The following is a 24,119-nucleotide window of genomic DNA, read 5'->3' as shown; positions in this document are numbered from 1 at the left end:
AAAGTGTAATTCTCACATTTTTATGAGCAGCCCCAAGGGACACTAATACCCAGCAATACAGAGGACTCCCATCTATTATTACACCTGCAGCTACCAATGCAGCTGTCACCACCATCATCTTTATGTTTATTCATTTTCTCTCTCTGTTTTACCATCTCTAGGACTCCATAAATTCCCCCCCTCTTTTTTGAGACAGAGTCTCACTCTGTTGTCTGGGTTGGAGTGCAGTGCCGTGATTTTGGCTCACTGAAACCTCCGCCTCCCAGGTTCAAGAGATTCTCCTGCCTCAGCCTCCTGAGTAGCTGGGATTACAGATGCCCACCACCACATCCAGCTTTTTTGTATTTTTATTAGAGATGAGATTTCACCCTATTAGCCAGACTGGTCTCGAACTCCTGACCTCGTGATTGCCCACTTCAGCCTCCCAAAGTGCTGGGATTACAGATGTGAGTCACTGTGCCAAGCTAAGGCAACACTCTCACAGGGACAGATGAGCCCTTACAAGATCTCCTCCCTCCCCCGCATCTCACCAGCCTCCTCCATCCTCTCTCCCACTTGCTCACTCTGCTCCAGCCATACTGACCACCTATCTGGTTCTAGAATGAGTGTGGCATTAGAGCCTTACCTTGTCTTTCTCCCAAATGTCTATCTGGCCTTCTTCCTCACAGTCTTCAAATCTTTGCTCAGTTACCACCTCTGTAGCAAAGGCTTAAAGTTACCTTCACCTCCATCCTGGACTTCACCATCTCCTCCTTCCCCGCTTTATCTTCCTCCAGGGTACTTATCATCTAATGAAACAGTATTTCATAATCTCACCTTCTTTTTATTGACAGACTTTTCTCCTGGGAATGTAAGGTCCAAGAGAGAAGGCCGACGTGTTTTGTTCATTGCCATGTCTCCTGCTCTTGGAACAGTGCCTGGTGTACAGCAGGCACTCAATGAACGTGTTGAAGCCGGGTGCAGTGACTCACGCCTGTAATCCCAGCACTTTGGGAGGCCAAGGTGGGCTCATCCCCTGAGGTTAGGAGTTCAAGACCAGCCTGGCCAAAAGGGTGAAATCCTGTCTCTACTAAAAATACAAAACAATTAGCCAGCTGTGGTCCTGTGGTCCCAGCTACTCAAAAGGCTGAGGCAGGAGAATCGCTTGAACCCAGGAGACAGAAGTTGCAGTGAGCCAAGATTGTGCCATTGCACTCCAGCCTGGGCAACAAGAGCAAAACTCTGTCTCAAAAAAAAAAAAAAAAAAAGTGTTGAGTGAAATATGGATACTATGCATGTCATTGCCTTCAAACAGCTTGTAATTAGGAAGCTAGAGAAAGCATGCAAATGACTGCGTGACAAAGGTATATAGGAACAATGGCCTGGGTTCTCATGGTAGTGATCCTGTGACCAATGACATTTGAATCACCTGCAGTACTTTAAAGTACATTAAAATTTTTAATGAAAATTTTTTTTATTTTTAATTTTTGGGGGTACATAAGAGGTATATATATTCATGGAGTACATGAGATCTTTGGATACTGGCCCCAAAGCATTCTGACTCAGTAGTGTTGGCATGGGGTTTCAGATCTATATTTTTAAAAATCGCCTCACATAATTCTAATAGGATCCAATGGCCACAAAGAGGAAGAGTGAGGGTAAGAGGGAAAAGCATCGGTTCTACCTAGAGAGGGAGCAGGAGCTTAGGAAGTCAGAAGGAAACGGGTCCCTTAAATCTGAATAGGATTCCTCAGGGTGATGATATGGGCAAAACCACAGAGGCTTGGTAATGTCGATATACTGGGCACAGGGAGTAAAAATTATTGAGACCAGAAAGGAGAAAAATAGCAATTACTTTGTTTGTTCGTTTGTTTTTTGCAAAAACATTTTACCCAACACAATTATTAAAATGTTAAGGCCTCACTTTTAAAGGCCTCATGCCTCCGTAGTTCCACACATGAAATGTCGGATGAAAATGGCCGCGCTTCCAGCTGGCTCATGGCAAGTGTGGAGTATTGGACTCGCTCAGCTTACATAGCTTATTATATTTGTGGAATGACGTGTGATCTCAATAGCCTCTTAAAAAGAAAGTATTTTGGTTCCCTTTTAATAATTTATGAAATTATTAACATTCTGAGTAAACACAACCAAGAGTTTGCAAGTCCCAGCCAGGAAAGATTGACAGAGTCAGTTTGTTCAACGTCGAGTTCCAGTAACGGCCTCACATGCATGGTTGACAAGCTCAAAAGTGCATGCGTTCCTTCAACAGGCCCTAGTTCTTGTCAGAGAGAACAGAGCGAAGACAGGTTCAGATCAATCTGGGGCAAAACCCCTTAGAGCCAGCAGTACTAGATGTGGTGATGAACATGCATTCTTTGAACTTACGAACACGTTTTCAAAACATCTGGCCATCATCCTTAGAAATTATGTCTCACGGGAACCCAAGAAGAAATGGACACTTTCAATTTTCAGGAAGGGGAAAAAGAGGCTGATGAAACCTCCAGGACTGGGGCCAAGTCGGTCTCTTCACTTTTTCTTTTCCTACATCTCATCTCTTCCCTCCTTCACATAAAGCAATAGTAAGATGCCAAGGATCTAGCATCTCACTGTCAGACAGGTAAACAGACAAGAGGTGCTTTGCCACCGTGACCCACAGTGAATGTGAGGATATATCCTGCTACTTCGGAGGTGTAAGGCAGTTGTGCCCACCACTGCTAACAGCATCATCACTGCTGGCCCTTGGCTGTGCAGAGTTCACCACGGGAGAGAACGTGCTTGTCTCCGTCAGTTCGCTAACCATCCCTGCGCAAGCATGTCAGCGGCCCCGCCAGGACCTGAATTTAGCACGTTATAGAGAGTCCTGCTCTGTTCTGAACCACTCTGCTACTCAGAAAAATGGTTGGCACACAATTAACCTCTCAGGAATGTTGCCGCCCCTGCCAGTAATGACAGCACGAGGATACTTCATTTTCTTTGCACATCTTGTATCTGGCTTGTATGAGAAGAAACTCATAAACAAATCCTGTTGGTTTTATGAACCATCTCTCTGGCCTGACTGTGTTCTCAATTTGCAAGGGGTGCCAGGACTGTAAATGCTGATGGTCTAAGCAGACTGGGTTGGCCAAAGTTGGTTGTGCAAAGAGAGAGGTAGTGGGAGTACTTTCTTCTTCAGTGAACGCCCTTGGGCCTGGCCTCTGCAGACACCAGAACAAGGACTCCCCAGGCCACAGTGAGCTAGTATCTAGGCAACTAAAAAGTCCATCACAGGCCCCTTCGATCAGCAGCTCCTGAAAGAGTCAAGACCTGAAGAGGGGATCTACAATAACAGCCTGAACAATAAAACTTCCTGATTTCTAGGAAAGAATAGAGTAGTGCTGAATCATCCTTCCTGACAGGTGAATGCAAGTGAACAATGGCTAAGGGTACAGCTAAGCTGATGAACTCGCTCCCAGGATGGCCTTCTGGAGTATTAGAAGTCAGATCAGGGTAGTCCTGGGCTGCGCAGCAGTTTAGTAGAGATGGGGTTTCACCATGTTGGCCAGGCTGGTCTCGAACTCCTGGCCTCAAGTGATCCACCCACCTGTGTGGGAATGGTGACTGGGTGGGGCTGAAGCTTTTTCTGCAAGCTGAGGAATTTTAGGGCATTCTTGGAAGGTTGACGGGAAGTCCCTAGGGCTGAATAGCTGAATACTGATAGGTACGTCTGGGATAAACTTGCTCCCACGACCCAAGTGAAAAATGTCCCAGAACCAAACAAAAGTTCTCCAAAACAAAACTCCCCACAAGATTCCACTTCAGAGGTCATGTGTATGAAGTTCAGTACTGCCACAGCCTCAGCGACGAAAGGCACCATCAATCACTTGGATTCTTAGGCTGGGAGGGTGGTGGTCTGACTGTCCAGTTAAACCTTTAGAGACAGATGTCATTGTTTCTTGGCCCTGGGATCATTCTTGTAGCCAAAGATTGCTTGCTTGCTGAAACCACTTACCTCCAGCATCTGTAAACCATGGCTCACAGGCCAAACCCAGCCTGAGGGCTGTTTTGTGAATAAGGTCGTGTTGGAACGAGGCCACGCCCACTGATGTAGTCTATGGCTGCTTTGGTGCCATCAAGGCAGAGTGACTGGTGGAGACATGACAGTAATGCCCAAGGTCTAAAATATTTACTATTTTGGCCTTTGACAGAAACACTTTGCTAAGTCCTGCTCCAAACACTTTCTATTCAAATCAATCTTTGCCTTCCCTTTAGCGGTGAACTCTTTTGCCGGAAAAGTAGCTTTCAATTTTAAAATTTCTAACTATGAAACATTTCAAACAGAGAGAAAAACAGAACATATAACTAACTGTAGGTACTCACCAGAAAGATGAAAAAAATATTGACATTTCCCATTTTTATTTTGCAATCTCTCTTTTGTTTTTAGATGGATTCTCACTCTGTCACTCAGGCTGGAGTGCAGTGGTGCAATCTTGGCTCACTGCAACCTCCGCCTCCTGGGTTCAAGTGGCTCTCCTGCCTCAGCCTCCCAAGCTGGAGACTGGGACTACAGGTGCACGCCAGTACACCCAGCTACTTTTTGTATTTTTAGTAGAGACAGGGTTTCACCATATTGGCCAGGCTGGTCTTGAACTCCTGACCTTGTGATCCACCCATCTCAGCTTCCCAAAGTACTGGGATTACAGGCGTAAGCCACCATGCCCGGCCTCTCTTTCAGGTTTGAAAATGTAATATAAGTAAAGATACAATGCTCTCCTCCCATCTCTTCTCATCCCTCACTGAGATGACCAGCATCCTGAAGTGATATTCATCAATCCCATTGATGCTTTTGCTGCTTATGTTCTGTGTAACAGAGTATGTTTGTGTGTGTGTGGATTATTATTTTTTTTTTTTTGAGACTCAATTTCATTCTTGTTGCCTAGGCGGAGTGCAATGGCACCATCATGGCTCACTGCAACCTCTGCCTCCTGGGTTCAAGTAAGTCTCCTGCCTCACCCTCCTGAGTAGCTGGGATTACAGGCACCCACCACCAAGCCCGGCTAATTTTTTCGTGTTTTTAGTAGAGTCGGGGTTTCACCATGTTGGCCAGGCTGGTCTCAAACTCCTGGCCTCAAGTGATCCGCCCACCTGGGCCTCCCAAAGTGATGGGATTACAAGCGTGAGCCACAATGCCCGGCCAATAATCTTTAAATAAATTATATCACATGAAAAATCTTTACATAAATCTAAACACAAAAATATGTGTTTGGGATTTTATGCACATCGATATTTGTAGAAGGAGCCTGTTTATCCCCACCGCTGAATATTAAAGCACAGCTTGTTCATTCAGCTTACGGAGGAAGAGTTGGGTTGCTTCTAGTTTTTCACTATTGCCAATAGTGTGGCACTGAACATTTTTGCATGTGTTTATTTGAGCCCATCTGTTAGAGTTTTTCTAGAGGAGACGTCGGGCAGCGGAAATGCTGGGTCATAGGATATGTACAACTTGAGCTTCACTGAGTTGTGCTAAGTTGCTTTCCAAATGCTTGTACCACTACCCTTTCCCCTGGGTGATACGTGAGTCCCTGTGGCTGCATGTATTCGCTAACTCTTGGTGTTACAGATTCATAACCTTTGGCCTACCTGAAACATTTGGGATGGCATCTTACGATTATTTTCATTTGCATCTCTCTGATTGTACATCAAGCTCAAATGCTGTGGCTGTGTGACTGAAAAGAAATGATTACACCTTACCTGAAGTGAGAGAAATTAAAATATGAGAAAAGGAAAAAGAAGAACGTTCTAACTATCAATCTTCTGAACCGTCATGAAAAGAATAGGAAGTTACTTGAAACTTCAAAGCAGAAAGATGAGGGCATCCTACATGACTCAGAAGTTTAAAATCCAAATGGATTCACTTACTTTTCCAAGTGACAGTGCCTGAGTGGAACACTGACTATCATTTTGTTCCAGGAGAAGCTTACTTTTTCATCTGGAAAAATTAGAGTATGTTTTCTTAAAAAGGTTTTCAACCAGGGAAGAAATGATACCATCATTACTTTAACTTCTGGGCAGCAAATGCATCATTAGGGAATTTGTAATCAACGTTCTAAACCTTTGAAGAAATTGTTGGGATAAATTCGGGATAGGAAATGGAATGCTGAGGCAGGATGGCAGCAAAGCATTAGATTACATAAGGAGATGAATGAGGAAGCGCTCGGAAAGCTGTGAGTTCATACACATGTGGGCTGCTTCTCTCTAGGTCACATTCAGTGGGTATGGGAGGGAGAACGTGGTTTCTGGGCCCTGATCTGCCCATGCTGTGACCTATGTGATGCACTCCCAGGCTTTTCCGGGTTCTCCCCTGTAAAATGGTGTTAATGGCACTTGCCACCCTCTGTACCCTGTTGCTGTCAGGAGGAATGTGGCACTGAAATCACATCAAAATCCAAGAACCCTCTGAGCAAAAGGATCATGAGTTTTATTTGAAAGAAAGGAAGAGGGCCAGGCGTAGTGGCTCACGCCTGTAATTCCAGTACTTCGGGAGGCCGAGATGGGCGGATCACCTGTGGTCGGGAGTTTGAGACCAGCCTGGCCAACATGAAGAAACTCCGACTCATTAAAAATACAAAATTAGCTAGACATGGTGGCGCATGCCTGTAATCCCGGCTACTCAGGAAGCTGAGGCAGGAAAATCACTTAAACCAGGGAGGCAGAGGTTGCAGTGAGCCGAGATTGTGCCACTGCACTCCAGCCTGGGCAACAAGAGTGAAACTCCCTTAGGAAAAAAAAAAAAAAAGAAGGAAGAAATCATAAGCCATCCATTTGAATTTTACAGACAGTGACATTGTTCTCTGCAGTCATTAGTGGCACATAAGTATTTTTTTTTTCAGATAAAGATTTTAGGCTGCTGCCCGAAAGACCAGCCATGCTGCCACGATTCCACACTCCCCAGACCCCTTCTTCCACCCTCCTACGACGGGATTCTTTGTCCAGGGAGAGCTAAAATAGCTGGTGTCCACTTCCCTGGAAGCAGAGTATAGATTTTCTGTACACATAAAAATTAGAGAGGCCTGTCTAAAATGCTTTCAACAAAATAAAAAACGTCCTACTCACGCTACCCACCAACTTCTCCCATTCACTCTTACTTCAAGCTACTTCATTATACTTGCTGTATGCTAATTTGTAGGAATGGTGACAGAGACATAGCAAAGCCTGGCAAACTATCACTGCAACCCCTTTTTCCTCTGGAACTCATGAGAAAATATTTTTTATTATTTTGCTTCACCCCTTCAATATCTTTTTGTGATTTTTCTTTCTGTGGTCGCCTTTTAAAGGTTGAGGTTCCCCAACAATTTTTCCATAACCCCATCTTCTCATTTCTAAAATTTCTACTAAGAATTTCATTCACGCCTATGGCTTCAACTAGCTCTCTGCTCAGGACTCATAGATCCTCTGCTCAGCTGCCTATCAAACATTCGCCAAATGTCCTGTAGACACCTCAAATTCTATGTGTTCCAAATCTCATCATAGCGTCCCGCTCATCTGCCCCTCCTCTGACGGATGCTATCCCAATGAGCAGGACAGCACTGATCCTTTCACCTAAACCAGAAGGTTGAATCTGAACAGACTCTGCCCATTTACTTCCTGAGAGTCAAGATCTCCATTCTTCCTTACTAACAGAACCATAATTTGTTCTGGTATTTGATTTCAAGTTCTTCATCGACCTTTCTACCTGCCATGGAGTTGAAAGTTGGTTGGTCCATGCCAATTGGTTATTCCACTATCCCTGCAAGCGATTGATTTAGGCATGGGCAATAATGTAACTGTGAGGCAAGGTGCAGCCTCCTTGGAAAGATTTTTATTCCCTGATAAAAAGAGACATGCCAGGAGAAAGTATTGTTCAGCTTTTTATTGTGGTTAGGCAAGGACGTGATGGCTGAGGCTATGGCAGGTTCCATGGGGTGGGGGGAGGGGGGAGGGGAAGCATGGGATAAAAGATCTTTGCAGGATAGAGCACAAAATGGAACACAACTGGATTCTTGATGATGTTAATAAGTCACTGTACTGAGCAGCCCCGTAACTGCTTACCTCTGGACTTCGTGTTTGTGAATGAAATTCTTTAGTATTTAAATCACTTTTACATGGTTACTGGAGAGTATCCCAGTTTATCTTCCCATATATTAAATCCATCAACAGGACGTCCTTTTCTTTCATGCCTCACTTGTTAATCCCACTGTTACCACCTTGGTTTAGATCCTCGTCATCTGAACATTGTGATCGTCTTCTCACTGGCTTCCGTTCTCCCTTCAGACTCACACTCTCAAATCCATCTTCTCAACTCCTATCGGAGTGGACGTTTTCACATGCAAATCTGTCTGTTATTCCTTCACATTAAACCCTTGAAAGATTTCTCATCACTTACAAACAAGTTCAAAGTCTTTGGCACAAGGCGTAGGTGTTCTGCATTCTTTGTCTTCTTCAGGTCCCATCAGATAGTATCCCTTTACCTTACACCTTGTGCTTGAAATGCACAAAACTGTGTTCTATCTACCACGTGCAAGGCTGCTTTCCCCTTCCAAATAGCTATTGCTTTAGCCTGAAATATTAGTTCTCTGGCCACTGTGAGTCACTTAGATTTCATTAAAATGCTATTTCCTTTGTGAAACCATGCATGTTTCCTGTGCTCTTTATTTTTGCCATCGTCATAACAGACGGCCTTAATACAGCCGATAGACACGGTGTCGCTATTGGCACATTTTCTCTCCCACTGGAGACTAAGGAATTGGAAGAGAAGGGTATTTCATCTTTGTTTCCACAGTCGCTTAGAGTGTGTCTAGAGAATAATGTTAAGTGTTTATGAATTTATGAATGAATGAAGGACTGGATGATTGAGTAGGTTTAACCTACACTGGTACAGATGCGATTTTTTTTTCTATTTTTAGAAACTATAAAGAAGAGCTTGAAACTAGCTTAACTTCTCAGTAGGAGTGAGACTTTCTGCATAAGCCTTTAATCACAATAATTCAATGTATATTTAGTTATTAAAATCAGAAGTGAACATAATTACTAAGAATAGAATGTTTTAAGAAATGGAAAAAACTGTTCAGTAGTAATAATTTTTGCAGGTCCTTATCTTCCTTTTATTTCAAAGCGTTTTCTACTCCTCTTAGTTCCTTCAATCACTGGTCTAATATTCTTTATTATCTCCCATCTTAACTCCTACAGCAATTCTCCTCATATCAGCATATGTCTAATCCTTGGGGGCTACATGTAGGCTTTCTGAGAGGTCTGTGTACAAGGGTAGTTTTAGGTGAATCACTATTTAAATCCTCAACTTCCATCTGTTCCTTCTTTTCCAAGAGATCTGTTTGAGGAAGTGCCTACAGTGGGGCAGACAGATGTCCCTTTCCTGCTTCTCTTCTTTCACTTGACAGAAGAAAGAAGAGAGGCAGGAAACCCACTCTTATTGTATGGTATAGCCTAAAATACAACAAAGGCTCTAGGGCACCAAGCGAAGGGACACTTCTAAATATCGTTACCCCCACTAAAAAATAAATGACTAATAAATTCCTTTTGCAAGTCAGGCTGTTTCCCATAATTTGCTTTCTAAACCCAAATTAAAGGAGAATCTAATGACATTAACACCAAAAATAATTTTTTGATAATGATTGCTGTTTGGTTTTGTTTCACATCTAAGTTTGAAGGATTTTAAGAAAGCAAGACATTGCTGTTAAGAAAATACATTATATTATATGCTATTTATGTGACACATTTCCTTAGTATAGATTATATATATAATAGATAATACAGTGTGGATCTGTGCCCCCATCCCAATCTTATGTCAAATTATAATCCCCAATGTTGGAGGTGAGGCCTGGTGGGGAGGTATTTGGATCATGGGGGAAGTTTCTAATGGTTTAGCACCATTCCCCTAGTGCTGTGCTCACGATAGAGATGTCACGAGATCTATTTGTTTAAAAGCGTGTGGCACCTCCCCCATCTCTCTCTTCCTCCTGCTCCGGCTATGTGAGAAGGGCTGGCTCCCACTTCAACTTGTATCATGACTGTAAGTTTCCTGAGGCCTCCCCAGAAGCTGAGCAGATGGCCAGCATCATGCTTCCCATGCAGCCTGCAGAACTGTGAGCCAGCTCGACCTCTTTTCTTTATACATTATCCTTTCTCAGATATTTCTTTATAGCAGATGAATACAGTATATATTACATATATGATTCTACTATATAATCATATACACACATAGGGAGTTTCTGCTGAGCCCTGCCTCTTTTTAGGAAAAAGACAATAAAAAACAATAATAAAAATGCCTCCATTCATGGGGCATCTATTTCAGAAATGAAAATAATTGAAATTTACCTTTTTGTATTTAATAATTATTTACTAAATTTATCACATGTTTATGCTATTTTATCTTCTTTTTTCAGTGTTGCTGGGTACATTTATGCTATTTTTACCAAATATTGTCCTTCACTCTAATGTGTAATCAATCCAAAGAGCCAAAAAAATTAATCCCCAAAATTTAAATACTTAAAACTGACCACAAAATTAAAATCAAAATCTACATGCATACTTTTTGTCACAGAAAAGAATAATAGGGAAAAAGAAAGATAGAGTGAAAAGCCTTTTATATGTAAAACTTATTAGAAAACAGTTCTATGGGTAGAACTACAATGAAATATAAGTCAAGGAGAAAAAGAAATAACATACAATTTCCTTTAAAGGAGTAGTTCTGCATGCATTTTTCTTAAAAAATGTATAATAGTGGGTATAAAATAGCAATGGTATTTATATTCCTCTGGAGACATTTTAAAACATGGTATAACCATTTTATTTTAAAAGATCCAGTTTGCGATACTCTTTAAATAATGTCCACTGAAAATTTTAGATGTCAATTAAAAAGTGTATAAGAGGTCATAGATTTAAAACTAAAAATGTTTGGCGAACAGTACACTGAAGTATATGAAAGTGTGTTATTATATTATTATTTGCAAGCACGAGAATTGCATTAATGATTCTGGGCAAGAAGAATAAGTCATTCTTGAACTCTTTGATACATAAAAATTTTATGTCCACATGTAAATGTTATAAAAAAAAGACCTCAGGCTTTATTCCTCTTCTAGTCACTCACTCACGTCTCTTGAATTCTGCAGCCTCTCTTTCCTGACAGTTTTTCAAAACAGTCTATTAGCTAATGGGTCCACAGAGGACTGGAAAGTCCCATATTAAGTAATTTAATTGAAACAAGAAGTTTGGTTTCGTCGGCATAAAGTCTTACGCACCCTGCCTTTTTCAAGTTAGCTTTATTGACAACTGATGCTGAATTCAGACAAATTAGAGTGCAAATTCAAGGCTCTCGACCAAGGAAAACAAACATAATCAGAGACAACCGGGAGACTTAAAACATGCCAGTGGATATGGAGTTACGGAAAAAGTGAAGAAGAAAGTGTTGAAAATGTATTAAAAATGATTGCCAGTACCAAAAGCTTTCTCCATTTATGAGCCTATCATAGGCAGCACTTTTATTAAAGTTGTGCACGTTCATTTATTCATTCATTCATCTTCCATGTTCCATGAACCTTCCTAAGGTTTGAGATACAAAGAGCAACAAGACATTGACTGCATCCCTGGAATAAGACGAAGAAATAAAAAGGGACAATAAACCCGGAAATAGGAGGCTAGGGAACTGGCTGCTTGAGTCAGCCGGAAAACAATGTGAGCCCGAGCTAAGCGGTGATAGGGCTAGAGGTGAAGGAAACATTTTAGATGTTTGGGCTTTAGCCTGTTGAAGAGATTAAGTGGACACAACGATGAAGAAGGGGAATATCTGGGTAGCTGCTTCAGGCAACTGGATGACGGGGCTGGAGCTGGGGCTGGTTTTTACCACGATAGAGACTATCAGAGGAAAAGCTGGTTTGGGTCAGGGCAGGGAGTTTCTTTTCTTTTCTTTTTTTGAGATGGAGTTTCACTCTTGTTGCCCAGGCTGGAGTGCAATGGCACGATCTCGGCTCACTGCAACCTCCGCCTCCCAGGTTTAAGCAATTCTCCTGCCTCAGCCTCCAGAGTAGCTGGGATTACAGGTATGCACCACCACACCTGGCTAATTTTTGTATTTTTAGTAGAGACGGGGTTTCAACGCGTTGGTCAGGCTGGTCTCAAACTCCCGATCTCAAGTGATCTGCCTACCTCGGCCTCCCAAAGTGCTGAGATTACAGGCATGAACCACCAGGCCTGGCCGGAATACCAGCTTTTCAAGGAAGTAAGGAAATCTACAAAGGAAGACAAGGAAAAGCAGGAATAGCAAAGGCTATAACAAGTCAGAAGAGGGAAAGGTTAAAAAGTCTTCATTAAATAGAGAGAGATCACCTTGATGGAAGAATTTCAGAGAACAGGTGGGGTGGGAGGGAAACAAGATTGCGGTGAGGAAGAACGGAAGACAATGTGTACAGAATCCTGTTGACTATGCTTTAAAATGTGGCTGATAAACCGTAATTCATCTGCCCTTCCAAATATTTACTGATCTGCTCTAAATGAAGCAAATGAAATAACTAGAGAGGATGGAGAGTGTTTTCTGAGCCACAGCACTGGGAACTCAAGACACCCCATCTTGAAAAGCTAGACATGAGATATGTGCCAAGCTGGTGCCTGGCCTTAAAGTTCCCTGTACTTTTTCTGAGCTTTTGCTTGTTTCTCAAATAATTAATCTTCTCCAAATACCTAACTTACTAGCTCCCTACAATGGAAAAACTTCATCAGGGTAGAGACTGAGTGTGTTTTATTCACCACCGTATCCCTGGATTTTAGCACAGGCCCTGGACACATGTAGGTGACCAGTACATACTTACTGAGTAAATGAATACGTACCTAATGTTTCAGAGAAACTATACATGTTGTATTTGCTCATATTCCAGCAGCCAGAATATAACTGATATTTGAGAAGGGGAAAGTCTGGGACGTTAGAAGAATCATTCCTTGGCCTTTTTATTTTGGAAATAAAGCAAATGTAAGTGTGCCATTCATGCAGCAAATATTTCCTGAGTGCACATGTGCTCATGATGTTTCGTGTCCACTCGGCCTTTTATAAGTCTGTTTAGATCTTTCCTGGGATCAGCCTAATTATAAATAATGTAAATAAAAAGGGCTTCTACTGAACTTTTGAAGTATTTGTAGAGAATGATTTTTGTTAACATCAAACAGAACCAGTTCTACCTTAAGCCAAGCTTATCAAGTATTTTTGAATACACTGTTTCCAAACACAAATATTGGCACATTTTTTCAAAGAGCAAGTTTTATTAACAATCTATTACTTGTATGCAACACAAATTCAATAAAGGACTCTCTTTTTCTTTTGTAATTGGATCTGAAACTTCATTATGAGCACAACACACCTGGAAATACAGATTCCAAGTCCATAGACTTCTGGAATTCCCTGACTCACGATCTGAGCTGGAAACTGAGAACTGATATTTTTAATAAGCACCCCATACTCTGAAAAACAAAGCCCAAATTATCTGTCTAAAATGTAATTATTTGGGCTCTGCTACATTACCCAGGGCAAAACCTCATTAATAAGAACCAGAGATTAATGCAGTGTTACATAGCAATCAGTGTTAGAGTGAATTGACATTTAGATCTAACATCTCTTCTTTCTTTGAGCAATTTCCCCATGTTTAGAGTAGAGGACTTCTTTAATGATTTGTGACAGGAAGATGTGAGGGAGATGATTTGAAAGTAATTGTGATGTGTGTTTCCAATTAGGATGCCTTTCTTCTGGGGCCTGTAGCTGTGGTTTCTGCAGCACTATGGAGGGTAATGTTGAGAGAGGCCCCTGCACTGGGCCCAGGGTATGAACCAGGGACCTGGCTCACTCCAACTCAGATGTAGTGAAGGTCAGCATGCATGTCCATGCAGAGGCCTGCCCAGGAGCCAGCTCATTTGATTCTTATGACTTCCCTGCCCCTTTCTTTCCCCACTTTCCCATGAAGTTTGAATGGAAACTTAAGAAGCTGAAGAGAATCCATAGGCAGGTGAACTGTTATGGTGGAAGGGGTCATATAAGGAATTCTGCATATTCAGTATGAAGACGATCATATGTATTTGGTGGAAGTAAGTACTGGAGAGGGTAGTGATGGGGTGTCAAGAAATCATGATCCCTGAGAGTTGCTGTCAAATATTTGAAGGACTGTCATGTGGAAGCCACAGTTAAGCCTTCCTGGGGGCTACTCCAGAGAAAAGCTAAGGCCAATGAGCAGAGAGACAGGCAGAAGTATTCTTACTCAATGCATCCATTTACAAAAATAGTTACAGCTCTTTAAAAAGCGAATGGTATCTGGAATATGTAAATCCATAGGGACTGATTGCAGGTTAGTGACTGCCAGGGGCTGGGGGTGGAGGAAAAAGGGAGCACGGCTCTTTAATGAGAACAGGGTTTCTTTTGCATGCAATGAATATGTTTTGGAACTGGCTAGAGCTTGTGGCTGCAAAACTGCAACACTTTTCAGTGCTGAAGCTACTGAAAATGGTTAATGTACTAATTTTCTTACTAATGTACATTTTTTAATGTACATTTAAAATGGTTAATGTTATGTTACTTGAATTTCACCTCAATTAAAAGAAATGAATTAGCAGAGACATTAATTAGAATGGAGATTTAAAAATTCCACTTGTTTCAAAACCATTTGATGAACAAATTCGGTTTGTGGTTAACATCTAAATTAATATAAATCAAATTTGTTCTTTTTTTCTCTAAGAAAATACATAAATGAAGTTTTTATGATTATTCTTCAAGGAAACAAAAAAGAGGCCTTTGCATGAAGTAGAAAGTGGCACTATGTATGACCCAAGTTAACTAGCTTTTCTTTTTTAAAAACTTAATCCTTTTCTCTTTAACTTTATTTTGGTTACAAAAATTATTTACTATTCATAGACATTTTGGAGAATTTAGAAAACATTAATGACAACTACAAGTAACTTTAAATGACTATATAATCTAATACATATGTGTTTTCAAAGTACTTAATTCTTCTATTTAGATTGTTTCCAGTTTTCAGGTTGTTGTTTTTGATTTTTGTATTTTTAGTAGAGATGCGGTTTCCCTACATTGGCCAGGCTGGTCTTGAACTCCTGACCTCAGGATCCACCCACCTCAGCCTCCCAAAGTGCTGGGATTACAGGTGTGAGTCACTGCGCTAAGTCAAGTTTAAATTTTCTTACTAAAGTTGTGCTAAATAATTTTTTTTTTTTCTTTTGAGACAGGGTCTTGTTCTGTCACCCAGGCTGGAAAGCAGTGGCACAATCTTGGCTCACTACAACCTCCACCCCCTGGGTTCAAGCAATGGCAACCTCCACCCCCTGGGTTCAAGCAATTCTCCTGCCTCAGCCTCCCCAGTATTTGGGACTACAGGTGCACACCACCATGCCTGGCTAATTTTTGTATTTGTAGTAGAGACAAGGTTTCACCATGTTGGCCAGGCTGGTCTTGAACTCCTGACCTCAGGTGATCTGCCTGCCTCAGCCTCCTAAAATGCTGGGATTACAGGCATGAGCCACCGCGCCCAGGATCAGTTCTCAGTTTTACAAGTAATACTGTTTTGAACACCAGTGTACATATTAATTTTGGATTGTTATAATAAGTTAGGTATCTAGAAGTAGCATTAGTTTCTTACTAAGAGACCTTGAACTCTAACATTTAATGAGTTTGAGTATAGCCAGCCCTCCATATCCACAGGTTCCACATCTGCCTATCAAAAATATTCAGGAAAAAAACCCAAACAATAAAAAATAATGCAAATAAAAATACAGTAGAAATGCTACTTACATAGCAGTTATGTTGAATTATTATATTATAAGTAACCTAGAGATAATTTAGAGTATACGAGAGAATATCCGTAGGCTATGTTTACATAAGCCTTTTATCAAAGGGACTTGAGGCCTGGCGCACCTGTAATTCCAGCACTTTGGGAGGCCGAGGCAGGTAGATCACCTGAGGTCAGGAGTTGGAGACCAGCCTGGCCAACATGGTGAAGCCCCATCTCTACTGAAAATACAAAAAAATTAGCCAGGTGTGGTGATGGGCACCTGATACCAGCTACTCGGGAGGCTGAGGCAATAGAATCGCTTGAACCTAGGAAGTGAAGGTTGTAGTGAGCTGAGATCATGCCATTGCACTCCAGCCTGGGTGACAAGAGCGAGACTCCATCAAAAAACAAAAAAAGGGGGACTTTAGCATCCATGGATTTCAGTAAACTTAAGGGATCGTGGAATCAATTCCTTTTAGACACCTAGAAATGACTTTATCTGTTTAGGGAATCAAGTGTCTGTGGTCCAGGAAACAAGGGTGAGGTAGCTGCTGCGATCCCTGTACCCCAATAAGAATAAGTGTGGAAACTGACACTTCAAAACTCCTGACGAGGCCAACAGACCAGTTAGAAGTTAAGCAGAAGCAGGGAAAAGAACATGTGCTTCCCATCTTCTCTGTACACTTGTCAAACCAATTTAATTGTAATTTTTGTTTGCTTGGGCAAATGGTTTTTAAGCATAATAGATTTTTGTTGAAGATCCAGTTACTATTTCAATGCAAGGAAATAGTGAAGTACAAAGGAAAATTATTTAAGGGAGATTTTTTTTTTTCTCAAGAAAAATGCAAGAGAAGAATTTACTGCTGAAGAATAAAGAATATATGTGAATACCACATCAGTATGAAAACTTCTAATAGTGTGTTAAATATCTATTAATAAAAGAAAAGTCTCAGCATCAAGTGGGACAATATCCTTCAATATTAATGGAAAATATAAAATTTAAAAATAAAAAGTGACTTGTCTGGATAACTCAGCACCGGGCTAGTAGAATTATTCAAGAGTTCTAACTAAAATGCCACCTATTTTCCTGCTACTGAGGCTCTTTTTTTCTTTTCACAATGAATTACTTATTCATCTTTATCAGTTTCTTAAAGTGAGGTTCTCAGACCACTAGTATAAACGGTACCTGAGAACTTGTTAGAAATGCACATTTTGTGCCACCCCCCAGATCTACTGACTTAGAAACTCTGTGAAAGAGATGGGGTGTTTTGGAGCCCAACAATCTGTATATATTATATACAGATTAATTATATAATATATAAAGACAATATAATAATTAGTATATAATTAATATATGTAATATATTATATATAATTATATATATACAAATTATATATATAATTTAATATATTACATATATTAAATATATACTAATTAATATAATTTATATTATATTTAATTAGTATATATTTAATATATGTAATTTTAAATGATTCTGGAAACTTTTTTATCTACAACATTTCAAACAAGTAAGATCTTAAATGTCATATTGCTTTTTTTTAAGACGGGCAGATCACCTGAGGTCAACAGATCGAGACCATCCTGGTCAACATGGTGAAACCCCGTCTCTACTAAAAATACAAAAAATTAGCTGGGCATGGTGGCGCGTGCCTGTAATCCCAGCTACTCGGGAGGCTGAGGCAGGAGAATTGCCTGAACCCAGGAGGCGGAGGTTGCGGTGAGCCGAGATCGCGCCATTGCACTCCAGCCTGGGTAACAAGAGCGAAACACTGTCTCAAAAAAAAAAAGCAATATGACATTTAAGATCTTACTTGTTTGAAATGTTGTAGATAAAAAAGTTTCCAGAATCATTTAAAATACATTCATACTTCAGATGGTTGACAGAATTTGTTACACATTTGTTATTATTATTATTATTAATGTTTATTTTTATTTTTTGGAGATGGAGTCTCACTCCGTTGCCCAGGCTGGAGTGCAAGTGGCATGATCTCGGCTCACTGCAACCTCCACCTCTGGGGTTCAAGCAATTCTCCTGCTTCAGCCTCCAGAGTAGCTGGGATTACAGGTGCATGCCACCACACCTGGCTAATTTTTGTATTTTTTGTAGAGATGGGGTTTCACCATGTTGGCCACGATGGTCTCAAACTCCTGACCTCAGGTGATCCGCCCACCTTGGCCTCCCAAAGTGCTGGGATTATGGGCATGAGCCACCACACCCAGCCTTAAGTTACTATTTTTAAAGTTATGGCCCTGATATTAGTAGAAATTTAATATCCTCTATAATTCCAATTCCTGTCCCTGAACTCTCCATTAGACTACACTACTTTGGCACTTTCAACAAGATGCAAATGAATTCATTCTCAATACATATTGTGAACCCCACTATGTGCCAGGTACAGTGGTAGGCATGAGGAATACAGCAGATAAGGTCCTATTTTTCCTAGAATTCACATTCTAGAGAGGATACACAGATAATAAACTGGTAAATGATTAAAATATTTTCAGATGGCAGGAAGTTATATGAAGGACATAAAAAGAGATGATGGTAGAGAGAATGATAGGGGTAGAACATAATTAGATTGAATGGTTGGGGGCTTCTCTAAGGCATGCAACATGAGACCTGAATAACAAGCAGGGATGATAGCCAGATTTATGAGAAGAGAGAACAGCTAGCATGAGAATGAACTATGGTGAGGACAAACTATTCATGTTCGTAGAAGAGAAAGGCCATCAGGCACGGAGGCTCATGCCTGTAATCCCAGCACTTGGAGATCAGTCCAAGGAGAGCAGATCACAAGGTCAGGAAATCAAGACCATCCTGGCTAACACAGTGAAACCCCATCTCTACTAAAAATACAAAAAATTAGCCTGGTGTGGTGGCACCCACTTCTAGTCCCAGCTACTGGGGAGGCTGAGGCAGGAGAATCTCTTGAATCTGAAAGGCATAGGTTGCAGTGAGCAGAAATTGCACCACTGCACTCCAGCCTGGATGACAGAGTGAGACTCTGTCTCAAAAAAAAAAAAGAGAAATTCCAGGATGGGTAGAACTCACTGTGTGAGAGGGGACAGTATCCAGAGATGGGGGATAAGGCAGATGGGGACCAGATCATGCATGGTCTTATGGACTATGATAAAGTGTTTGGATTCTATTGTATGTTTGGTGAGAAGCCAAAACAGGATTTAGAGTAGCAAAGTGACATCATCTAATTTTATGTCTTGGAAGCTTAACTCTTACTGTTTTATAGAGAACAGAAGACATACTGGTGAGAATGGAAGTGGAAGACCATTCAGGAATTACGGGAATAACCTACAAATGGAAAATCATGACGATCTGCCCTAGGGTGGGAGTAGCGGAGAAAGAGACAGAAATGGTTTTGAGAGTGTTTCAGAAATAGTCCAGGTGTGGTGGCTCACATCTGTAATCCCAGCACTCTGGGAGGCTGAGGCAGGCAGATCACCTGAGGTCAGGAGTTCAAGACCAGCCTGGCCAACATGGTGAAACCCCATCTCTATGAAAAATACAAAAATTAGCCAGGCGTGGTGGTGGACACCTGTAATCCCAGCTACTTGGGAGGTTGAGGCAGGAGAATTGCTTGAAACAGAGAAGTGGAGGTTTCAGTGAGCTGAGATCATCATTGTACTCCAGCCTGGACAACAAGAACAAGACTCCATCTCAAAATAAATAAATAAATAAATAAAAAGAATGTTCAGAAATAAAAACAACATGTTCTAGAGGTGAGAGTAGAGCAAAGTTTTTGAAGCAAGACTAGAGGAAGAAGAGGTTTGGGGCAGAACTCAAGGGTTCAATTTTGACCATGTTAAGTTTGAGATGTCTATTAAATGTACATTGGAAAAACTTAGGTTTTCTAAAGTTAGGTGAAAGGTGAGAGTGACATGTACACACTGGGGTAAAAACAAGGCTTAAAGTTAGGGATATGGATGAACACATTTAGACAGAAACTAGAGAAGAACAGGTAGGAAACAACTCTGTGGTTTTCCAGCCTTGAAAAGTACTATCAACTTTAACAAGAAGGCCGGGAGCAGTAGCTCACACCTGTAATCCCAGCACTTCAGGACACCAAAGCAGGAGGATGGCATGAGGCCAGGAGCCCAAGACCAGTTTGGGCAACATGGTGAAACCCCATCTCTATTGAAAAAAAAAAAAAAAAGGAAAATGTAGCTGGGCTTGGAGATGCACAACTGTATTTTCAGCTACTCAGGAGGCTGAGGCAGAAGGATAGTTTGAACCCAAGAGATGGAGGCTACAGTGAGCTCAATCTCCTCTGCACTGCAGCCTCTGTGCCTCTGCACTCCAGCCTGGGCTACAGAGCAAGCCTCTATCTCAAAAAACAAGAAACCGAACAAAGCAAACCAAAGCATACTTTAACATTTTCAGTGGAAATGTTTTGAAAATGAAGCCACATTAAATAGGAAAGAGGTGAGGATATAGAAACTATATCTACAAGCAAGACTTTTTGGAGGTGTTGCGAGCACATAGGACTGAAATAACAGCTGGAATGGGGAGGGGGATTGATACCGTTAAGGAAGAGTTGTGGGTGATTTCAGTCCAAGTGATGTGCAACTGTGCCATTAAGCTTGCTCTTCAATAAAACAACCACAAATGACTCTAACAAATCCTGTAAATCCTCAATACATACACTTTTACGAGTCTAATTAATGGGGTACTAATTTCCTCCATTCATAGTTTTGATTATTTACTAAATGATTTTTATTAAATGGACCTACTAGTCCAACTGCTTTTGCCTCACTTTTCCTCTCCATAGTTAAAATAATGTTACCTTCTTCCCCTTTAATGAAATCAGAGTACATCAGAATCAGATAATATCTCAGAAGTGCTTTATGCCTCTTGGAGGTATTCAGTATCAGGGAGTCTTTTATCATTTTTCCTCATTTACTCATTTCCCTTCTCTCTCTGGGAGGGCACTTCTGAGATTACATGAGGTTGGAATTTATGAGTAAAACAACACAAATACTTAACCCAAGCACTAGCACTTAAAGTAAAAGGGATAGGGGTCATTGCAAAATATTGTAAATTTGAGGACTAACAATTTGGTTTTGCGGGTTTTCCTCCTGAGGCTGTGTTCCAGAGAGGGCAATAAAGGGTAAAACTCATTAGTGCATCATTATCTTTTGTCTGAGGGAAACAATGTGTGGTTTCTGGGCAGCCCACTTGGTGTTTGCATTGGTCCTGGAAGTATTTCAAACCAACTATATTGTTTGAACAATTCTCCCTCTTGAACATAAAAAGGACCACCACTAAACCACAGAGTTGATGCTAAATTACTAGGTGATGACTCCTCTGGCTCCTAAAGGTTTCTAGATCTCAGTCATTGAAATCATGGATCTTTCTTCTAATGAGAAAGAGCTAAGCCTTTATGGTAGACCTCCCATGCAGTCCCCCGCCCCACGCCCCAAGTATACTCTGTGGACTTCTCAGAAGTTTGGTTTGGAATCAAGGTCATTGAGTTCTCTCCAACCCTGACTTTTTTTTTTTTTTTTTTTTTTTTAAGAGACGGGGTCTTTTTATGTTGCCCAGGCTGGCCTTGAACTCCTGGGCTCAAGCAATGATCCCACCTTAGTATCCCGAGTAGGTAAGCCTAGAGGCATGCACCATAGCATCAAGTTCAACCTTGACTCTTAGTAGTAATTCTTTAGGAAGTGCAAAATGATCTTAGGTCAGATCTGCAAACTCACAATTATGAGCAACTGTATAACTGATGAATACATTTGATGTTGAAAATCCAGTCCGTTTTCTCTTTATCAAAATGAGGCATTAAATTGATATTGATGATTTTATTTGTATTCTGTTCCCCTAAATTTATTTATCTGCCTTGGGGATTTCAATAGACTTTTCTTTTTGAATGATAATATTAGAAGAGCATTTATGAGGAAACCTTAAAAACATATTTGAGAGCATCTGGGATGAAAACTCCTTTCATAGGGGCTTCCAGTAAGTATAATATTATATACTGTGTCTCTCCAAAAGAATGTTATTTGATTTGCTGTTTCTCAGGTTGTAATCTCTTACCTAGATTTAAATAACAACACGACAAAAATCACCTACCTCCTGGTTTATATTATTTCCCCATTATGAGATAATTTCAGGGTTTTAGAGACCTAGAAAATTGTAAGTGCCAGAAGAGTCATCAAATAGCAAGTGAGCCTTAATTCTGAGCCAGAATTGTGGGTTTTAATTTTTGTTGTTACTGTCATCAAGTGCCCAGTATGATCCAGTGATGTAACACGTGTTGGAAGATGGTGGCCAGCCAGGCTGGGCCCTGAAGCTAGGCCATCTAGGCTGCATCTCCAATATTTATTATTGGTGAACACTTAGTGAACACTTCAGGAAGTCTTAAAATCTTGGGCTGGGCACGGTGGCTCCTGCCTGTAATCCCAACTCCTAAGGAGGCTGAGGCAGGTGGATCACGAGGTCATGAGATTGAGACCATCCTGGTCAACACAGTGAAGCTCTGTCTCTACTAAAAATACAAAAATTAGCTGGGTGTGGTGGTGTACGCCTGTAGTCCCAGCTACTTGGGAGGCTCAGGCAGAAGAATTGCTTGAACCCGGGAGGTGGAGGTTGCAGTGAGCCAAGATCGCGTCACTGCACTCTAGCCTGGGTGACAAAACATGACTCCATCTCAAAAAAAAACCAAAAAAACCAAAAAACTCTGTGTGCCAGAGCTCCCTCATCTATAAACTGGGGAAAGTAATACAACTTGCTCATAATGTTATGGTGGGGATTAAATAAGCTAATACATATAAGGCTTTCATAATAAATATTTGTCCAAAAAAGAAAAACCATGAAGTCCCATTTTCCACATGAGAAAACTGAGTTTCCACCATTATTAAGAACCAGAATTCAACCTTAATATTTTAAAAGTTCCAATGGGCACAGTGGCTCATGCCTATAATCCCAGCACTTTAGGAGGCCAAGGTGGGCAGATCATCTGAAGTTTGGAGTTTGAGTCTATCCTGGCCAACATGGTAAAACCCTGTCTCTACTAAAAATACGAAAATTAGCTGGGTGTGGCGGCACGTACCTGTAATCTCAATGACTTGGGAGGCTGAGGCAGGAGAATCACTTGAACCTGGGAGGCGGAGGTTGCAGTGAGCTGAGATCATGCCACTGCACTCCAGTCTGGTGATAGAGCTAGATTCTGCCTCAAAAAAAAAAAAAAAAAAAAAAAGTGTCTTGCTTTTCCCAAATATATCACAATGACTTCCCTTTACCTTTACTTATTTATAGTTTAACAATGTTTCTTTCCAATTGTATCATCTTTTAAGTATCTAAAGAAAACCACAAAATAACATTTAAAACTTGTAACAACCCATTGTTGGATCATCTTGAAATTCTTAGAAAATTTTGTACAAGGAGTCTCACATTTTTGTTTTCCACTGGGTCTTATAAATTATGGAGCTGGTCCTTCATGGAGTATTATGTATTTGAAAGTAGCTCAAAAATACCAGAAGAGCGGAACTTCTCAACCCTCTGGATGGGAATTACAGTAGTGATGCTATGATAAACCATAGTATGGATTCTTACTCCTGATTGGGCTAAGAGCTTCACTGAATAATATTTTAAGAAATGGCCCTGGTGTGGTGGCTCACGCCTGTAATGCCAGCACTTTGGGAGGCTGAGGCAGGTGGATCACGAGGTCAAGAGATCAAGACCATCCTGGCCAACATGGCAAAACCTTGTCCCGGCTAAAAAAAAAAAAAAATACATACACACACACACACACACACACACACACACACATACATTAGCTGGGCATGATGGCATGCACCTGTAGACCCAGCTACTTGGGAGGCTGAGGCAGGAGAATCATCTGAACTTGGGAGGAGGAGGTGGCGGTGAGCCAAGATTGCGCCACTGTACTCCAGCCTGGTGACAGAGTAAGACTCCATCTCAAAAAAAAAAAAAAGGAAAATGAACAATCGAACTTTCATAGATCTATTAATTGAGCCGAACTTAAGAGCTTACTCTATGTTTCAAGCTACGGTTCACAAGTTTTTTGTGTGTTATAGCATGCATATGCAAGCACACAGATACAAACACACGTATCAAACAGCTCCTGGGAATAAATATATGAGTCTGATCACTCCTAGGGCCTTGGCTATTCCAGAGCTCTTCTGGTCCTCCTGAATTTCTGAGATTATTTCCAGAAGTTTATCATCTATTCAAAAGAAATTTCTTGCTTTTTTATAGTAATGAATCTGTTGAAAATGATACAAATCTCAAAACACAGCATTATAGTTAGGAACACACATAGTGCCAGCAGAAAACAGAGGTCTTCCACCATAGACCCA

At 41.0% G+C, this 24,119-nt stretch overlaps 1 protein-coding gene across 4 annotated transcripts in view; it reads right to left on the bottom strand.

The window, feature by feature from the left end:
- GREM2 (gremlin 2, DAN family BMP antagonist) overlaps positions 1 to 24,119 on the bottom strand; it is a 129,176-nt gene that overhangs the window by 5,219 nt on the left and 99,838 nt on the right. The window contains exon 2 of one of the 4 annotated variants that reach the window (XM_054248359.2): positions 22,850 to 22,966. The exons of the other annotated variants lie outside the window; for them this stretch is intronic. The gene's annotated coding sequence lies outside the window, so the exon portion shown is untranslated. The remainder of the gene's footprint in view (positions 1 to 22,849; positions 22,967 to 24,119) is intronic. 4 annotated transcript variants of the gene reach the window in all.

This window comes from Callithrix jacchus, chromosome 19 (genome assembly GCF_049354715.1).
Source record: "Callithrix jacchus isolate 240 chromosome 19, calJac240_pri, whole genome shotgun sequence".
In the NCBI taxonomy this organism is placed as follows: Eukaryota; Metazoa; Chordata; class Mammalia; order Primates; family Cebidae; genus Callithrix; species Callithrix jacchus.
The sequence above is the reverse complement of the archived record's forward strand: the minus strand, read 5'-3'. Positions and strand labels throughout refer to the sequence as shown.